The 18707-nt window shown below is 46.8% G+C and overlaps 1 protein-coding gene across 4 annotated transcripts in view; it reads left to right on the top strand.

Annotated features, from left to right (window-relative positions):
* The window catches only part of PIKFYVE (phosphoinositide kinase, FYVE-type zinc finger containing), a 603254-nt gene that overhangs the window by 126989 nt on the left and 457558 nt on the right, over positions 1-18707 (top strand). The window lies entirely within an intron of this gene.

Below are 18707 nucleotides of genomic sequence, written 5' to 3'. Positions count from 1 at the left end.
GGGCGACGGTTTAATGGCGCCGGATGCGACGCCGGCCGGCTTTCTGAAGCGGTCGGCCGGCGGTCGCGGGGGGGAGGGGAGAGACGCTCACCTGAGCGGAGGCGTGGTATTTAAAGAGAGAAGGCGGCAGCCGACGGCGGTGCAACGCAACATGGAGTCAGAGCAGGAACGTTCAGCGTCCCTGCCTCCCTCTCAGCCCTCTGGCAGAAAGCATGGAAGCCATTCCAGCAGCAGCCGCCCTAGCCGCAGGTCGGGGGACTCATCAAGATCCAAAGAACGCAGGTCACGTGCCCCAACGCAGCCTCCGAGTCCGGTACCCTTGATTTCGGGTGGTGAGTGATCTTCGTGAATGTTAGCATTATGTTAATAGGGCTTCTGTTGTATGCTTCACCCTGTAGGAAAGGCCTAGAAAAGCGGGAATCAAGAAGAACAATAGGGATTGTGCTAAATGTAAATCTCCCCTAGCAAGAGATTGGCAAAAAGATCTCTGTGCTGCGTGCATTCAGCGGACTATGGCGGAGGAAGCGCCTAGTTTCGCAGCCAATCTGATATCTGCCCTAAGGTCAGAAATGGAAGGCTCAATTAAGTCCCTATTGAAAAAAGGGAAAAAAAACAGGAAGGATCCCCCTAGTTCCCCCTCGGATTCCGCGTCAATGTAATCTCAGGCGGAAAAATCATCCTCCTCAGACTCCTCAGACAGCGACATGGGGGGTAAACCATGTTTCCCTGTAGAAGACACAGACGCCCTCCTAAAGGCCATTAGAGCTACAATGGGCCTACAGGAAGAAAAGGCGGCTAAAGCCCTAGAGGATGTTATGTTTGGGGGGCTTCAGGAGAGGAAAAAACAAACCTTTCCGGTAAACGAGAAGATCCAGGCACTTATTGAGAAAGAGTGGAAAAAGCCCGAAAAATCGGGGGCCCTTCCATCCACTTCTAAGAGACAATATCCCTTCGAGCATAAGGATGCAGAGATATGGGACAAAATCCCCAAAATAGATGCAAGTGTCGGCCCTGCCCCTGGAAGACGCAGGGGTTCTTCAAGACCCACTAGACAAGAAGGCGGACTCATATTTGAGGCACGCATGGGAAGCGACAGCAGGAGGACTAAAACCGGCAATAGCGGGTACTTGTACGGCACGCACCCTCATGATCTGGCTGCAGCAGTTAGAAGAAAAGCTGGCTTCAAGGGTCCCAAGAGAGAAAATCTTATTGGAGATGTATCTCTTGCACGGGGCAGCAGCTTTTTTGGCCGATACCTCGGCGGACTCTATGCGGATGACAGCCAGGGCAGCGTCACTATCAAATGCTGCTAGACGCGCGTTATGGCTTAAGGGCTGTCCGGGTGACCTTCAGTCCAAGGCCAAATTATGCTCTCTCCCCTGCGACGGTCGATTCTTGTTCGGCAAGAACTTGGACGATATACTGGAGAAAGCAGGCGATAAGAAAAAAGGCTTCCTCAGATTCCCTATGGATCAGAGGAGACAGCCCTTTCGGAGGGGGAGATTCAATAGGGGGCGCCCTCCCGCTGACAGGAGAAGATGGGAGGATAAAAGAAAAAAAGAATTGGGATTTGTGTTTGGTGGAGGCACCTCCACCTCAAAAAAGTCGCCACAGTGACGCCAGTATTCCAGTGGGGGGGGAGATTGGCACTCATTTTCCAAACCTGGGAGAAGATCTCCTCCAACGCCTGGATCCTAACCATCCTAACAGAAGGCCTGAAAATTCCCTTCATTAGTCAGCCAAAATCCGTGGTCGTCATCACACCCATCAGGAAGGTGACCGAAGAGCAGGTGGCCTTAGAAACAGAGATCCTGAGCCTGATAGACAAGCGGGTGCTCTCCGAGGTACCACGCCTACAGGAAGGGAAGGGGTTTTATTCACCCCTTTTTCTGATGGAAAAACCCGATCAAACTTTCAGGACAATCATAAATCTCAAACGGCTCAATCTATGGATAAGGAACTCGACCTTCAAGATGGAATCAGTAACTACGGCGGTGAAGCTGCTACACCAAGATTGCTTCATGGCCGTACTCGATTTAAAGGATGCGTATTATCACATCCCTATCCACCCAGATTACCAGAAATACTTGAGGGTAGCACTTTATATTCAATGCATACTAAGGCACTTTCAGTTCAGGGCTCTTCCGTTTGGCATATCTATAGCCCCGAGAGTTTTCACCAAAGTCATAGGGGAAGTGACTGCCTTTCTCCGGATTCACGACACGGTCATAATACCATACCTGGACGATTTTCTCATAGTAGGCAGCTCAGAGGACCACTGTACAGCGCAGTTGACCCGGGTGATCAACACCTTGCAGGAATTAGGGTGGATAGTCAATTTAAAAAAATCAAAATTGCAACCCCTAAAAGAACAGACCTTCCTAGGATTCGTGCTAGACTCAGAAAAGCAAGAGTGTCTGCTCCCAGAGTCCAAAATAGAAAAGGTGCAGAATCTGGCCTTCACGGGCCAAAACCAACCACGTATGATTTTAAGAAGAGCAATGTCCCTGCTAGGTACCCTAACATCCTGTATTCCGGCGGTCAGGTGGGCTCAGTTTCACACCCGGCAACTCCAGTGGGAGATACTAACAGCACAAAGATCGCTAAGAGGGCGTTTAGAAGGAAAGCTGGAGCTTTCCTTAAAAACCAGAGACTCTCTCAATTGGTGGCTGGACAAGAAAAATCTGACCTTGGGAATACCGTGGGACAGACAGACGTCAGATATAATCTTAGCAGATGCAAGCTCCTCGGGGTGGGGGGCACACCTAAGGGGCATCATAGGTCAGGGTTCCTGGACGCGTCAAGAAAGGGAAGCATCCTCCAACCTGAGAGAACTGTGGGCAGTGAGCAAGGCCCTAAGTCACTTCATTCCGCTACTCCAGGGTCGAAATGTACGCATCATGTCAGACAACAAGGTAGTAGTGGCATACATCAACCACCAAGGAGGGACAAGATCACACTCCTTAATGGAAGCGGCGACAGACATTCTGAGCAGAGCAGAAGAACACCTACACTCCTTGACAGCCTTACATATAAAAGGGGCAGAAAACATAGAGGCAGACTTCTTGAGTCGCAATACCCTGAAGCAGGGGGAATGGGCGCTAAACCGGTCCATTTTTCAAAAAATAACTCCGCTTTGGGGGAAACCGGTGATAGACCTCTTTGCCAACAAACACAACAGGCAAACAGAAAGGTTCTGCTCTCTAAACCCGAGAGAAAATCCATGGGCAGTGGACTCATTGCACATCCAGTGGAACTTCAGGCTAGCTTATGCGTTCCCCCCAGTGGCTCTGATCCCAACAGTTGTCAGAAAAATCAGAAACGATCAGGCCAGGGTGATTCTAATAGCTCCATTTTGGCCAAAAAGGCCTTGGTTTGCTCTGCTACGAAGGATGTCCCTCTCCGATCCATGGGTTCTACCAGAAATCCCGGACCTACTAGCTCAAGGTCCAATATTCCACGCTCAGGTCAAAGGATTCCATCTGACGGCGTGGAATTTGAAAGGTCGCTTTTAACGGATAGAGGGTTCTCCCCCGGGTTGGTGGCCACCCTGCTAAAGAGTAGGAAACCAGTGACGACTAACGTCTACGGCAGAACGTGGAATAAGTTCCTGCAGTTCTTAGGTAGGCCGTTGGGGAAAGATCCCCCGATTAATGCCATCCTGGAGTTCTTACAATCGGGGTTGCAGATGGGGTTAGCAGTGAACACACTTAAAGTTCAGGTGTCTGCACTAGGGGCGCTCTACAACTGCAAATTGGCATCAAATAGATGGGTAGCCAGATTTATTAAATCCTGCCATAGAGCTAGGCCTATCCCAATACCCCGGATAGCCCCCTGGGATTTAAACCTAGTGCTAGAGGCCCCTACTAAAGATCCGTATGAGCCATTACATCAGCTACCCCTAAAGTTTCTGACCCTAAAAACAATCCTGTTAGTGGCCCTCACGTCAGCCCGCAGGATAAGCGATTTACAGGCTCTCTCAGTAAATCCACCTTATATGCAAGTCTTTCAGGATAGGGTAGTGTTAAGAACAGACCCCGCTTATCTGCCCAAAGTAGCATCAGATTTCCATCGGGGCCAGGAAATTGTCCTTCCATCTTTCTGCGAGAACCCAAAAAATCTGGGGGAGGAAAAGTTCCATAATCTGGATGTTAAGAGAGCTCTCGTAGAATATATATCTATGACTAGCCAGTGGAGGAGGCCCCAGTCCCTATTCGTAGCTTTTCAGGGTGCCAGGAAAGGCTATGGGGTTTCAAAAGGGACTATTGCTAGATGGATTAGGGAAGCCATTAGTGTAGCCTACACAGCTAGTGGTATCCCGATTCCTGACGGCATCAAGGCTCATTCCACCAGAACCGTGGCGACCTCCTGGGCCGAAAAAGCAGAGGTATCGATCGAAGAGATTTGTAAGGCTGCTACCTGGGCCTCACCTTCAACCTTCTTTAAGCACTATAGGTTGAATCTATCCTCCTTTGCTGACTTAACCTTTGGTAGAAGGGTGCTGCAAGCGGTGGTCCCTCCCTAAGGTGTTTCGAATCTCCAAAAATCTCTCAGGTGGTGCTGTCATGGGTGAAGGGAAAACCACCATGGTTACTTACCGGTAGCCGTTTTTTCCGGAACCCATGACAGCACCCGTATATCCCCCCCCTTTTCACCATATGGGTGTGCACAATTAGTAGGGTGTTTTTTGAGTGTTGTGGTGTTGGATTAAACATGTAACTAACCGGGAAGTCCTCTCAGTGCTCTGTAACCCAACTGAAGCGGGGGAGAGGTGCCGCCCCTTATGTCTCAGTAGGTTCCTGTCCTGGCGGGGCGGATCCCTCTCTCAGGTGGTGCTGTCATGGGTTCCGGAAAAACCGGCTACTGGTAAGTAACCATGGTGGTTTTGCGTGCAGCTTTGTCAGGGGGTTAATGGGCGCGTGCACACTGCTCATCACCGCGTCGCTCTCTGTGGTCTGCGTCCCGGAAGTCCCACTGCGCAAGTGCATGCAGCAGAGGCTCCGATTGGGTGCCAGGCAAGGGGAGGAAGTCAGCGATGACACGATGCACAAGCACGCCCTTAAAAGACCAGGGGACGCCATGATAGTGGGAGCAAGCTATATCTATACAGAACGATACAGAATAATGATGCAGCGAAGGATGTCCATCTAATGCAGTATCTTTTTGTTTTGTTCTCAACTTTTTTGTTCTTTTTCACTTGAACATCAACTTCTAGATCTGTCATTTGATTGTTGTAGACAGGGTGCCATCATGTGGGTGTTTTTGGTTTGTATGTCTTACAGGAAAGGTCTTTAAAAACTAATTATAATAACAAAGAAAATATGAAAAGTTAAATAGAAAAAATAAAGCAATCAGTCAATAAATTAAGTGAAAAATAATAAATATATAATGTAAAAAAATAAACTTTTTTTCATTTTGTATTACTTTTTCCCATAATTTTTATTTTTCTGTATTATAATTATTTATATATAGTCTGCTAGGTCTGAGTGGCCACCTACAGTAGGCGTACAAGCCTGAAAACTATGCACGGTAGAGCGTACTTTCACTCTGCTGGCGCATACGTCTGAATCCCATTTTGCAGGGGGGGTCAGGGCAAAGCGTGGCGGGACCCACGAACAGGAGAAAAGTGCAAAGTGAAAGCATCATTTATACCACTGCTTCCTAAACTATATACTCAAGCGCAAGTTCAGTTTTGCGTATACAGAGATCGAAAGGTAATCGTAATAATAAACAAGGTTTACAGTTGTGGCCGAAAGTATTGACAGCCCTGCAATTTTGTCAGATAATACTCCGTTTCTTCCTGAAAATGATTGCAAACACAAATTCTTTGTTATTATTATCTTCATTTAATTTGTCTTAAATAAAAAAACACAAAAACAATTGTCCTAAAGCCAAATTGGATATAATTCCACACCAAACATAAAAAAGAGGGTGGACAAAAGTATTGGCACTGTTCGAAAAATCATGTGATGCTTCTATAATTTGTGTAATTAACAGCACCTGTAACTTACCTGTGGTACTTAACAGGTGTTGGCAATAACTAAATCACACTTGCAGCCAGTTGACATGGATTAAAGTTGACTCAACCTCTGTCCTGTGTCCTTGTGTGTACCACATTGAGCATGGAGAAAAGAAAGAAGACCAAAGAACTGTCTGAGGACTTGAGAAACCAAATTGTGAGGAAGCATGAGCAATCTCAAGGCTACAAGTCCATCTCCAAAGACCTGAATGTTCCTGTGTCTACCGTATGCAGTGTTATCAAGAAGTTTAAAGCCCATGGCACTGTGGCTAACCTCCCTAGATGTGGTCGGAAAAGAAAAATTGACAAGAGATTTCAACGCAATATTGTGCGGATGTTGGATAAAGAACCTCGACTAACATCCAAACAAGTTCAAGCTGCCCTGCAGTCCGAGGGTACAACAGTGTCAACCCGTACTATCCGTCGGCGTCTAAATGAAAAGGGACTGTATGGTAGGAGACCCAGGAAGACCCCACTTCTTACCCCGAGACATAAAAAAGCCAGGCTGGAGTTTGCCAAAACTTACCTGAAAAAGCCTAAAACGTTTTAGAAGAATGTTCTCTGGTCAGATGAGACAAAAGTAGAGCTTTTTGGGCAAAGGCATCAACATAGAGTTTACAGGAGAAAAAAAGAGGCATTCAAAGAAAAAAACACGGTCCCTACAGTCAAACATGGCGGAGGTTCCCTGATGTTTTGGGGTTGCTTTGCTGCCTCTGACACTGGACTGCTTGACCATGTGCATGGCATTATGAAGTCGGAAGACTACCAACAAATTTTGCAGCATAATGTAGGGCCCAGTGTGAGAAAGCTGGGTCTCCCTCAGAGGTCATGGGTCTTCCAGCAGGACAATGACCCAAAACACACTTCAAAAAGCACTAAAAAATGGTTTGAGAGAAAGCACTGGAGACTTCTAAGTTGGCCAGCAATGAGTCCAGACCTGAATCCCATAGAACACCTGTGGAGAGATCTAAAAATGGCAGTTTGGAGAAGGCACCCTTCTAATATCAGGGACCTGGAGCAGTTTGCCAAAGAAGAATGGTCTAAAATTCCAGCAGAGCATTGTAAGAAACTCATTGATGGTTACCGGAAGCGGTTGGTCGCTGTTATTTTGGCTAAAGGTTGTGCACACAAGTATTAGGCTGAGGGTGCCAATACTTTTGTCTGGCCCATTTTTGGAGTTTTGTGTGAAATGATCAATGTTTTGCTTTTTGCTTCATTCTCTTTTGTGTTTTTTTTCTTTTAAGGCAAATTAAATGAAGATAATACCAAAGAATTTGTGTTTGCAATCATTTTCAGGAAGAAACTGAGTATTATCTGACAAAATTGCAGGGATGTCAATACTTTTGGCCACAACTGTATCTTCTCTCTAACCTCACAGCTGCACAATCAAAAGTGTGATACATTTCATTTAAAGTGAGTTTCGCCTCCAAAATGCATTTTAAATGAACCGTACTGTGCTGTAGGGGGCTTAGCCCTTATAAAAATCATACTAGCACTGTATCTGTTAGTAATACAGTGTCTGAAAAAATAACTTAATATGCAACTGAGAGGACAACAGTGCACGCTGTTTTCCAGAGCGAGCGCTGTCTGAATGCTGCCGGCGTGTGTGTGTATACTTGCTGTCTGTATGCTACCTACGTGTGCACATATACTTGCTGTCTGAATGCTGCTGTCGTGTGCGCATATACCTGCTGTCTTGATATTGCCGGCAAGTGTGCGTATGCTTACTGTCTGAATGCTGCCAGCGGGTGTGCGTATACTTGCTGTCTGGATGCTGCCGGCATGTGCGCATATACCTGCTGTCTTGATATTACCGGCAAGTGTGCGTATGCTTGCTGTATGAATGCTGCCGGCGGGTGTGCGTATACTTGCTGTCTGGATGCTGCTGTCGTGTGCACGTATACTTGCTGTCTGAATGCTGCTGTCGTGTGCGCATATACTTGCTTTCTGAATGCTGCTGTCGTTTGCACGTATACTTGCTGTCTGAATGCTGCTGTATTGTGTGCGTATACTTGCTGTCTGAATGCTGCCTACGTGTGCGCAGATACTTGCTGTCTGAATGCTGCCTACGTGTGCGCGTATACTTGCTGTCTGAATGCTGCTGTTCTGTGTACGTATACTTGCTGTCTGGATGCTGCTGTCGTGTGCGCGTATACTTGCTGTCTGAATGCTGCTGTCGTGTGCGCATATACTTGCTGTCTGAATGCTGTCGGCATGTGCGCATATACCAGCTGTCTTGATATTGCCGGCAAGTGTGTGTATGCTTGCTGTCTGAATGCTGCCGGCGGGTGTGCGTATACTTGCTGTCTGGATGCTGCTGTCGTGTGCGCGTATACTTGCTGTCTGGATGCTGCTGTCGTGTGCGCGTATACTTGCTGTCTGAATGCTGCTGTCGTGTGCTCGTATACTTGCTTTCTGAATGCTGCTGTCGTGTGCACGTATACCTGCTGTCTGAATTCTGCTGTCGTGTGCACGTATACCTGCTGTCTGAATGCTGCTGTCGTGTGTGCGTATACTTGCTGTCTGAATGCTGCCTACGTGTGCGCAGATACTTGCTGTCTGAATGCTGCCTACGTGTGCGCGTATACTTGCTGTCTGAATGCTGCTGTTCTGTGTATGTATACTTGCTGTCTGAATGCTGCTGTCGTGTGCATGTATACTTGCTGTCTGAATGCTGCTGTCGTGTGCGCGTATACTTGCTGTCTGAATGCTGCTGTCATATGTATTTATACTTGCTGTCTGAATGCTGCTGTCGTGTGTGCATATACTTGCTGTCTGAGTGCTTCTGTCGTGTGCGCGTATTCTTGCTGTCTGAATGCTGCTGTCGTGTGTACGTATACTTGCTGTCTGAATGCTGCCGGAGTGTGCGCGTATACTTGCTGTCTGAACGCTGCTGGCGTGTGCGCGTATACTTGCTGCTGAACGCTGCCGGCGTGTGCGCGTATACTTGCTTTCTGGATAATGCCGGCGTGTGAGCGTATACTTGCTGTCTGAATGCTGCCTATATGTGCGCGTATACTTGGTCTCTTGATATTGCCGGCGCGTGTGCGTATACTTGCTGTCTGAATGCTGCCGGCGTGTATGCGTATACTTGCTGTCTCAATTCTGCCGGCGGGTGTGCGTATACTTGCTGTCTGGATACTGTTTGCGTGTGCTCATATACTTGGTGCCTATGCACAGCCTTGTGCACACTCAGTTGCTGTGCATCTTCATGAGCACGTGCCTGGCAAATGTGTGTGCACAAGGTGGCCGGGCACAAGCAGTACGCATGCACATGTGAGCAGTATGCGGGAAGCGGAGACGGACAAGAGACAGAGCAAGGGTTAACAATTTTACTTAACACAGGGATACTCCATGCAGGGAGATAAACAGTAAAATGGGGGAATAGAAGCAGTTCAGATGTGAAGGATATACTGTTTCGAGGAACAACGACTGCAGTAGAACTAATAATTCGGATAGTATTAACTTCTCCAGTCAGTCGGCTCTCAAGCTGTGGGGTTCCAAGGCAAGCGATGGCATCAACGACGTGGGGGTCGGTTCGGTGAGGTCCTGCAGGTAACAATGATCCATCTCCTGGCGGCAGCATTTAGTCTCTGATATCTCCCGCTGAGCTCCTAGTCCATATACGGGTGCGGTAGAGAGGGTTCGGGTCACAGCACTGCTTGAGCCTAACACGGCTCGGGCAACTATAAAGTGGAAGGTCAGAGCGCAGATAATGATCACACACCTGGTCGTTCTCAAGCAACACACGCATGGTACTCACGGGCCCGTAGTGTTCTGCACCTTGCTCTGTGAAGGCCAGCGGGCACATTGCTCGTCTCTGTGTACAGTCTCTGCAGGTAATAGCTGGGATGCTTGGGTGCTGGCCTGTGCTGCTGAAGTGCTCGAGGGCTGGAGCACTCACTTCTCTCTGCTGCACGCTGTCTGTACCCGCCAAATCTGACCGCTTCTGCGTGCGCGGTGGCTTTTTTAGCTTGGCCACACCCCCTGTTCCCGGATGCAAGAGTAGGTCCGTGTCATGATTTGTAGTTTTGCCCTGTCCTGTATTTTGTATAATATGTCATTTACCTTTTCTCTGGTTGTATTTGCTGTAAATTAACCATGTCTCCTTCCCCCAATACTTTGCAATGTCTTGTGATGTACCTGGACCATAATCTAATTTAGGCTTTTGTCAACAGCTAGTGGAACTTTGGCTATTGTTTTCCTAAGCAGAAGATAACCTACAATACACATCCTGTAGACTAAGTGGAGCCCTTACATTTCTAGAATCTTCTGATGGACCAAACCATTGAATAGTAGGTGTGACCCCCTACCCCCCTTCAGATGGGCTCATCCTAGGAGCCCTGACAATACCTTCTTGTTTTAAAATCAGTTGTGATTTGAGTGCGGATGTGGAAGGAGTCACGAACTGAGTTGAGGCCAGCTCGTGACGTCCGTGGGATTGTGTGGAATCCTGTGGACTATTGCAAGGATTATTGTTATCGTATCTGGCACAAGGACTATCGTGAGGTGCCCGGATTTGTTTCCATTGTGTGGACTTATTGTGGACTTCTCATGGACTCTAAGGACATTATGGATATTTGGTGTTGTATGCTCCCTGCCTTAATAAATCTCGTTGGATCGTCCCTCGGCCTGTTGTCCCTTCTTGCTCTGTCGTATACCCCGTCACAAACTTGTTGGCAGCGCTGGGATCAGAGCAGAAGGAATGGAGGACAACGGCCCATCAACATCTGGAACCAGCACCGCAGAGTACAAGAACTGGACTGCGGTGAACCTACAAACAAAGGCCCGTGAACTGGGAGTCGGCTACAAGGGACTCTCCAAGGAGCAGCTGATTGAGGCTTTGGAAGGAGTTCGCCTGCAAGATGACGCTGAGGAAGGATCCCCACAGCAAACGGAGGAAAGACTGCAGCTGGAGGTAAATACCCAAAAAAGTCAGTGGGTTGTGTGGTACGAGGAGGAGTTGGCATTGCTGGGAGAAGAGGCTACCATAGAAGATAAGAGGGAGGCCATTCATAGAGCTCAAGAGAGGGCATTGCTGGAGAGGCAGCTCGCTGTGGAAGCAGCTAGAAGCTCCAGACAGACTGTAACCCCAGCACCCACCATGAGGGAACTCCCCAGAGTGTCCCGCAAAGACTTCAAGCCGTTTAATGAGGCTTCAGGTTACATTGAGGGCTTCTTCCAGGACTTTGAGCATCAGTGTCAATTAATGGAAGTCCCGGAAAGGGAGCGAGTCCGACATCTGGTGGGGCTCTTAGAGGGTGGAGCTGCTGCAGCCTATAGAGCTATGGACCCTCGGTGGAACTGTGAGTATGCGGAGATTAAACAGACTATTCTAGAACATTATGCTGTGACCCCAGACACTTACAGGACCCAGTACCGTACTTTAGCCTGTGATGAGGAAGTGTCCTTCAAGATGTATGCCCACAGACTCAAACAAATATGTCATCGCTGGCTGGAGGGAGAGGAGGCCTTAACTTGGGAGACCTTCCTCCAAGTCATCCTAAAAGAGCAGTTTTACTTCAAGTGCCCCGCTGAGATCTGGGAATTGGTGCATGAAAGGAGACCAGCCACTGTGGAGGAATCTGAAGCTCTAGCTGATGAGGCTCTCACCATCAAGCCTCAGTGGAAAAAACTACTACTCAGTGAGAAAAAAACTACCAGCCCCCCAACGCTGGCGGCCCCTGGTCCGTCAGCCTCCAATATTCACCATCCCACTAGACCATCAACTCATGGTGACCTTCGTGTGACTGTGCCTCGCATTACTCCTGCTCCACCTTAGGGACTATGACGTGGAGGAAGAATCCCAGAGCGCAGATGTTATAGATGTGGACAGCCTGGGCATCTGCAATTCCAGTGTCCAGGTGTTCGGAGGCAGGACAGCTACAGACCGCCTTTGCCTGTTCATTATCTACAGACACCCTCACCAGGAGAAGAGCTGAATTCAGTCCCTGATGACTTGCCAAGTGACTCTGATATCCTGGCTCCCCTACCCGGAGTCTATGGGGTGCGAGCCCCAGCCACCTGTTCTCCTGATCTTCAGCACAAACATCTACAGGAGGTCGTGCTGGATGGCCAAAAAGTTGTTGGCTTCCGTGACACTGGGGCTTTTCTCACCATAGCCGATCCCCGAGTAATTCAACCAGAAGCAATTCAAAAGGGACCAGCCATTGAAGTGGCTGGAGGTACCCAGAGATATATTCCAAGAGCGAGTGTGACCCTGGATTATGGTTTTGGGGCAAAACAATGCGTGGTCGGTGTGATGAGCGGCCTCCCTGCAGACGTTCTTCTAGGAAATGATGTGGGAAATCTTCATTGCTACTTTTTCGGTGCGGTAACCAGAAGTCAAGCCAAGAGAGCAGCAAATGTGGACGTGTACAACCCATCCATGGAAATGAGGCCACCAGAAATGCCATCACAGCCGCACTGTGGCCAAGCCTCTTACCGACCTGACCAAGAAAACGATGCCCCGGCTGGTGATCTGGACTCCAGCCTGTGATGAGGCTTTTAACCGGCTGAAGGACGCCCTGGTCTGCGACCCTGTTCTGGCTGCTCCAGATTACAAGAGGAGATTCATTGTGCAGACGGACGCCTCTGCTTATGGACTGGGAGCTGTCCTCAGCCAGGTGAATGCAGCTGGGGACGAACACCCCATCGCCTACCTTAGCCGGAAACTGCTGGACCGAGAAGTGGCCTATGCAACTGTTGAAAAAGAATGTCTGGCTGTAGTGTGGGCCCTTAGGAAACTAAGGCCGTATCTGTATGGATGAGAATTCACTGTCATTACTGATCACAATCCCCTCACCTGGCTGAACCGAGTCTCTGGGGACAATGGACGCTTACTACGATGGAGCCTGGCTCTGCAGCCCTATAACTTTACCATACAGTATAGAAGAGGCAGCCAACACCAAAATGCAGATGGACTGTCCAGGCAGGAGGAGCCCTGAGTCTGGTCAGCCATGCCTGTGTGTACTTAACAAGCGACCTGTAGAGGTCCCTAATACTTACACAAATTGAGAGGGGAAGGGATTGTGTCATGATTTGTAGTTTTGCCCTGTCCTGTATTTTGTATAATATGTAATTTACCTTTTCTCTGGTTGTATTTGCTGTAAATTAACCATGTCTCCTTCATCCAATACTTTGCAATGTCTTGTGATGTACCTGGACCATAATCTAATTTAGGCTTGTGTCAACAGCTAGTGGAACTTTGGCTATTGTTTTCCTAAGCAGAAGATAACCTACAATACACATCCTGTAGACTAAGTGGAGCCCTTACATTTCTAGAATCTTCTGATGGACCAAACCATTGAATAGTAGGTGTGACCCCTACCCCCCTTCAGATGGGCTGATCCTAGGAGCCCTGACAATACCATCTTGTTTTAAGATCAGTTGTGATTTGAGTGCGGATGTGGAAGGAGTCATGAACTGAGTTGAGGCCAGCTCGTGACGTCTGTGGGATTGTGTGGAATCCTGTGGACTATTGCCAGGATTATTGTTATCGTATCTGGCACAAGGACTATCGTGAGGTGCCCGGATTTGTTTCCATTGTGTGGACTTATTGTGGACTTCTCATGGACTCTAAGGACATTATGGATATTTGATGTTGTATGCTCCCTGCCTTAATAAATCTCGTTGGATCGTCCCTCGGCCTGTTGTCCCTTTTTGCTCTGTCGTATACCCTGTCACAGTCCGGTCCCCTAAACTTTCCACCGGACAACAGAGGGAGACAGCCCCAACCGTTCCGGACCCGTCGCAAAGCAGGTACCCACGGCCTGGTCCTTCTTACACACACATCGGCAGCATTCACACAGTTCTAGCTCAGGGAAGTTAGCACTGTCAGTCAGAAGAGGAGGAAGGTCCTCAATATGCAAATGAGGTGTAACATTGTACCAAACTTTTGACCTGGCCAAAGGTGCACTGAAGCCCCCTCATTTGCGTTCAAATTGTTAGTGCCTCATGCACTGTACCAGTGACAGGCACAGTTCTAGCATGATTGTTACAGGGGTAGGTTATAGCCTATTTAAAAGGCATTTGGGGCTGGCTGACTCCCTTTAACTTCTTCCCAACATTCGCTGCATTCCTGCAAACCGCTGTACATACTGTATACTTCCTCACGATCGCACGGGCTCACTCGTCTGGCCGTGAGCAAATGTGGGTGTCATCTATATATGAGATCTGACACCTACAATAAACCTCACCGCAACACCCACGAATGGTGCTTGCTCTGATCGCGGGTGTTTTAACCCCTCTGATGCCTGTCGGTAGTGATAGCAACATTGATGGGCATTGCAGAGGGAGAGACGCTCCCTCTCTTCTCCCATCAACACAATGCAATTGCATTGTGCCAATGCTTTCTATGGTGACCCTCGGCTGAAAAATGGCAGCATGGTCACCCAGAGTCGGTGTCCTGTAAGCTGCCTGCGATGCACAGATCTAATGCCCTGCATTGCAAAAGCATTACAGAGTGTAAGGTCAGAGATCAGGGCAGGGCATGTTGATATCCCATGGAGGGACAAAGTAAAAAAGTTATTAAAAAATTATAAAAAATACTTTTAATCCCTTCCCAACATATGCCATACATGTACGTCGCTGCGGGAACGGAGTTCCCACAAACCGCAGTACTTGTATGGCTCTGCGATACCGCAGGCTCACGCTGAGCGCCTCCCCGATCGGATGCGGGTGTCGGCTATATGTGACAGTGGACGCCCTGCAGCAATGCCCACGCTCGGTGCTAGCAATGACCGCAGGCGTTTTGCCCCTGTGATGCCGCTATCAATACTAACAGTAACATTGAGACGCATCATAGAGGGAATGGGCTTCTTGTGTGCTTCCATCAGCACAACGCGATGCGATTGTATTGTGCTGATAGTCTCCATGGGGAGCCCTGGTCGCAATATGGCTGCCGTGTCCATCCGGGAAGGTGGCCTGTGAGCGCCTGCTAAGAGCTGGAGCTGACACAGCTTGTTTCCTGCCTGTCGGGCACTGCTCTGATGCTCTGCAGTATCAGATCAGCGATCTGTCTCTATACATGTCCCATCCTGGAACAATGTAAAAAAGAAAAAAAAAAAATATTAAAAAGTGTAAAAATATATATATATATATATATATATATATATATATATATATATATATATATATATATATATATATATATATAAATATATATATAAAAAATTCCCCAAATAAAGAACAAAAAATAAAAAATTCCTGAGCTGCTGATTTTTGTTCTTTCTAGTTCCCCAAAAATCAGAATAGAAAGTGATCAAAAAATGTCATATGCCTGAAAATGGTACCAATAAAAACGTCAGCTTGTCCCGCAAAAAATAAGCCTGCACATGACTGTCGGATGAAATATAGAAACATTTTAGCTGTCTGAATATGGGCATGTAATAAACTATTTTTTTTGCATTAAAAAGCTTCTTTTGGAGTGTGACAGCAGCCAAACATAAAAAAAGCTATAAATTTAGTATCGCTGTAATCGCTCTGACCCGAAGAATAAAGTCGCCTAATCACTTATACCGCCCGAGGAACAGTGTAAAAAATAAATTAAACTAATTCTTCTCCTTCTGTTGATTTTTTTTTTTCATTCTGCCTCCCAAAGATGGCAGGAAGGCTCAGTGTACATTTATCCTACACTCTACGCTGAGCGCTTACACCAGGGTGTCCATGTAAATGGCTGAAGATTCCCTATAATGAGCAGATGGAGGCACTGTGAACGCAATATGACTTGTAATCCAGCGGTGTTCATTTATTTAGGAGAAGTTAAAAGCGCAGTTGGCCACAGTTGAATAGAGGCCAGACGTAGTCCAGAGTAATTCAGTTGACTCATTATAGTGAATGGATCCCTCGGGTTTTTCATCTGAATCACATCACTCAGGGATGTAGGTGGAAACCCCCAATGTAAGTGCTCAGCCTAGAGCGCCGGTTATATGTGATCCTAAATGTTATGTAAAATGTTCCCAATAAAAGCTTCAACTCAATCCACAAAAGATAGCAAATCCTCACTCAGATCTGTCATCTGTTAACAGAAATATAGGGAGTTCCACGTTACTGGTAGTACAAATGATCAGAAAAAGCAAAAATGGCTCCTTGCCCCTCAAAGAAATTCAGCAAATTCTGTGCTCCCAAATCCAAATGCCCCCCTCCCGTCTGACCCCACAGTGTACCTAAACAACATATAGGGTCCACATGTTTGGCATTTCTGTAACGATGAGAGCCTGCCTAACTTACAGGTGTGTGTCTCTAGAAGCATGGGCTGGGCATAATGTACTGGTCACTACAACGTACTGGTCACTACAAAAGCAGTTTGCAATTTTCACTCAGCAACATCCACTGCTGCCTGTTTCTGGAAAACACCCATGGAGTCAACATCACTACATCTGTGGATACATTCTCAAAGGGGTATAAATTCCAAAATGGGGTCACTTGGGGGGTTTTCTGTTTTTCTAGCAATTAGAGGCTCTCTATGTGGAATCCACAAACTAGTCTAGGAAAATCTGCACTCCAAGAGGCAAATAGCTCTCCATTCCTCCCAGAGTCTCGCCGTGTGGCTAAGTAGCACTGTGCAGCCACATATGGGGTATTTCTACATTCAGCAGAAATTGTGGGACAAATTATGGTGACCAGGGGTAGTTCAGTTTTTAAATTTCCATTTTTTTGCTCCCTTTCTTCCCAGGGCCTTCACTTTTTTATTTTTCTGTCAATATGGCCCTAGGAGGGCTTGATTTTTGCGGGACAAGTTATACTTTTGAACGACACCATTGGTTTTAACATGTCATGTTCTGGAAAATAGGAAAAAACTGTGGGGAAATTGCAAGAAATAGTGCAATTCCACAATTGTTTTTTGTTTGGCTTTTTTACCATGTTCACTAAATGCTAAAACTGACCTGCCGTTATGATTCTACAAATCATTACCAAGTTCACAGATACCAAACATGTCTAGGTTCTTTTTTATTTAAGTAGTGAAAAAAATCCAAAACCCCTTTTTTTTTTAAACCTGTAGCGTCTCCATTTTTCGTGATCTGGGGCTGGGTGAGGGCTCATTTTTTGTACGCCAGGCTGACGTTTTTGTTGATACCATTCTGGGGTAGACATGATCGCCTGATATTGCAGTGTAGCAGTATTTTTTCCCTTTTTTTTTTTTTTTTTTTTTTTTTTTTAAATAGGGGTGATTTGAACTTTTATATGTTATTCTTTTAATATTTTTAAAAACTTTTTTTTTACTTTTTGCATGATTCAATAGTCTTCATGGGAGACTAGAAGCTGCAATACTTTGATCACCTCTGCTACACACAGGCAATGATGAGATCGCTTATGTGTAGTAAAAATGCTCTCTTGCTATGAACGCCAACCATGGGGCAGCGCTCATAGCAATCTGGCCATGACAACCATAGAGGTTATTTAAATAATACAGCGTTTGGTCCCGCCCATTTGTGACAACCAGCCTTGCAAGAGCAGACAACTAGGGGCTGGTATTCTCAGGCTTGTAAGGGGCTGTGGATATTGCTACCCCCCCACCACCTTGCCTAAAAATAGCAGCCCGCAGCGCCCACAAAAAGGCATATCTATTGATGCTCCAATCCTGGCGCTTTCCCTGGCTCTTCCCACTTGCCCTGTAGTGGTGGCACGTGGGGTTCATATTTGTGGGGTTGATGCTACCTTTGTATTGTCATGTGACACCAAGCCTCCTGCTTTGTAATGTAGAGGTGTCTATAAGACACCTCTTCATTACTAATCCTATAGTTGTATGGTAAATAAAGACACAGTCAGAATGAAGTCCTTCATTTGAAGTAAAAGCAAAACACACTTTTCCATTTCTGTTTAATAACAAACACGGTTATACTTCCCTAATGCCCATTCCATTGAAACCCTTCTCTCCTGTAATAAAGTAAAAATAAGAAAACCATATCCCTCACCCGTCCGTCGTTCTGTCCCACACCGTAATCCATGTCTGGGGATGAACAGTTTTCAACCTGGACGGTGCCAAGATGCAACCGTTCAAGCTGAGAACAACTGGGAGAATGAGTCACTGCAAACGAAGCATCAGTGACTAGCGGTGACCCGATCATAGTGATCAAAATAAAAAAAATAGTAAATCACCCCCTTGGGTAAAAATAATAAGTGTTTTTTCCATTGGGGGTTATGGTTGGTATTGGAGCTGGGGTCGGGGTAAGGGTCAGGGTTGGGGTTAGAGTTGTAGTTAGTATTGGGGGGTTTCCACTGTTTAGGTGCATCAGGGGGTCTCCAAACGCAGCATGATGCCTGCGATGATTCCAGCCTATTTTGCGTTCAAAAAGTCAAGTGGTGCTCCTTCCCTTCTGAGCCCCACCATGCACCCAAATATGCGCCCATACGGCTTATCGGCGTACTCGGGAGCAATTGCACAACAAATTTTATGGTCCGTTTTCTCCTGATACCCTTGTGAAAATAAAAAAAAGTTTTGGTTCCAAAGTAAATTTTTTGGGAAAAAAATAAAATGTTAATTTTTTCCTTCTACATTGCTTTAGTTCTCGTGAAGCACCTGAAGGGTTAATAAACTTCTTGAATGTGGTTTTGCGCATCTTGAGGGTTGTCGCTTTTAGAATGGTATCACTTTTGGGTATTTTCTGTCATATTGACCCCCCCAAACTCACTTCAAATGTGATGTGGTCCCTAAAAAAAAAAAATTGGTTTTGTAAATTTTGTTGTA

This window comes from Dendrobates tinctorius, unplaced genomic scaffold, assembly GCF_039654945.1.
Source record: "Dendrobates tinctorius isolate UK_male_01 unplaced genomic scaffold, ASM3965494v1 ptg000254l, whole genome shotgun sequence".
In the NCBI taxonomy this organism is placed as follows: Eukaryota; Metazoa; Chordata; class Amphibia; order Anura; family Dendrobatidae; genus Dendrobates; species Dendrobates tinctorius.
Note: the sequence above shows the minus strand (reverse complement) of the source record. Positions and strands in the feature narration are given on the sequence as shown.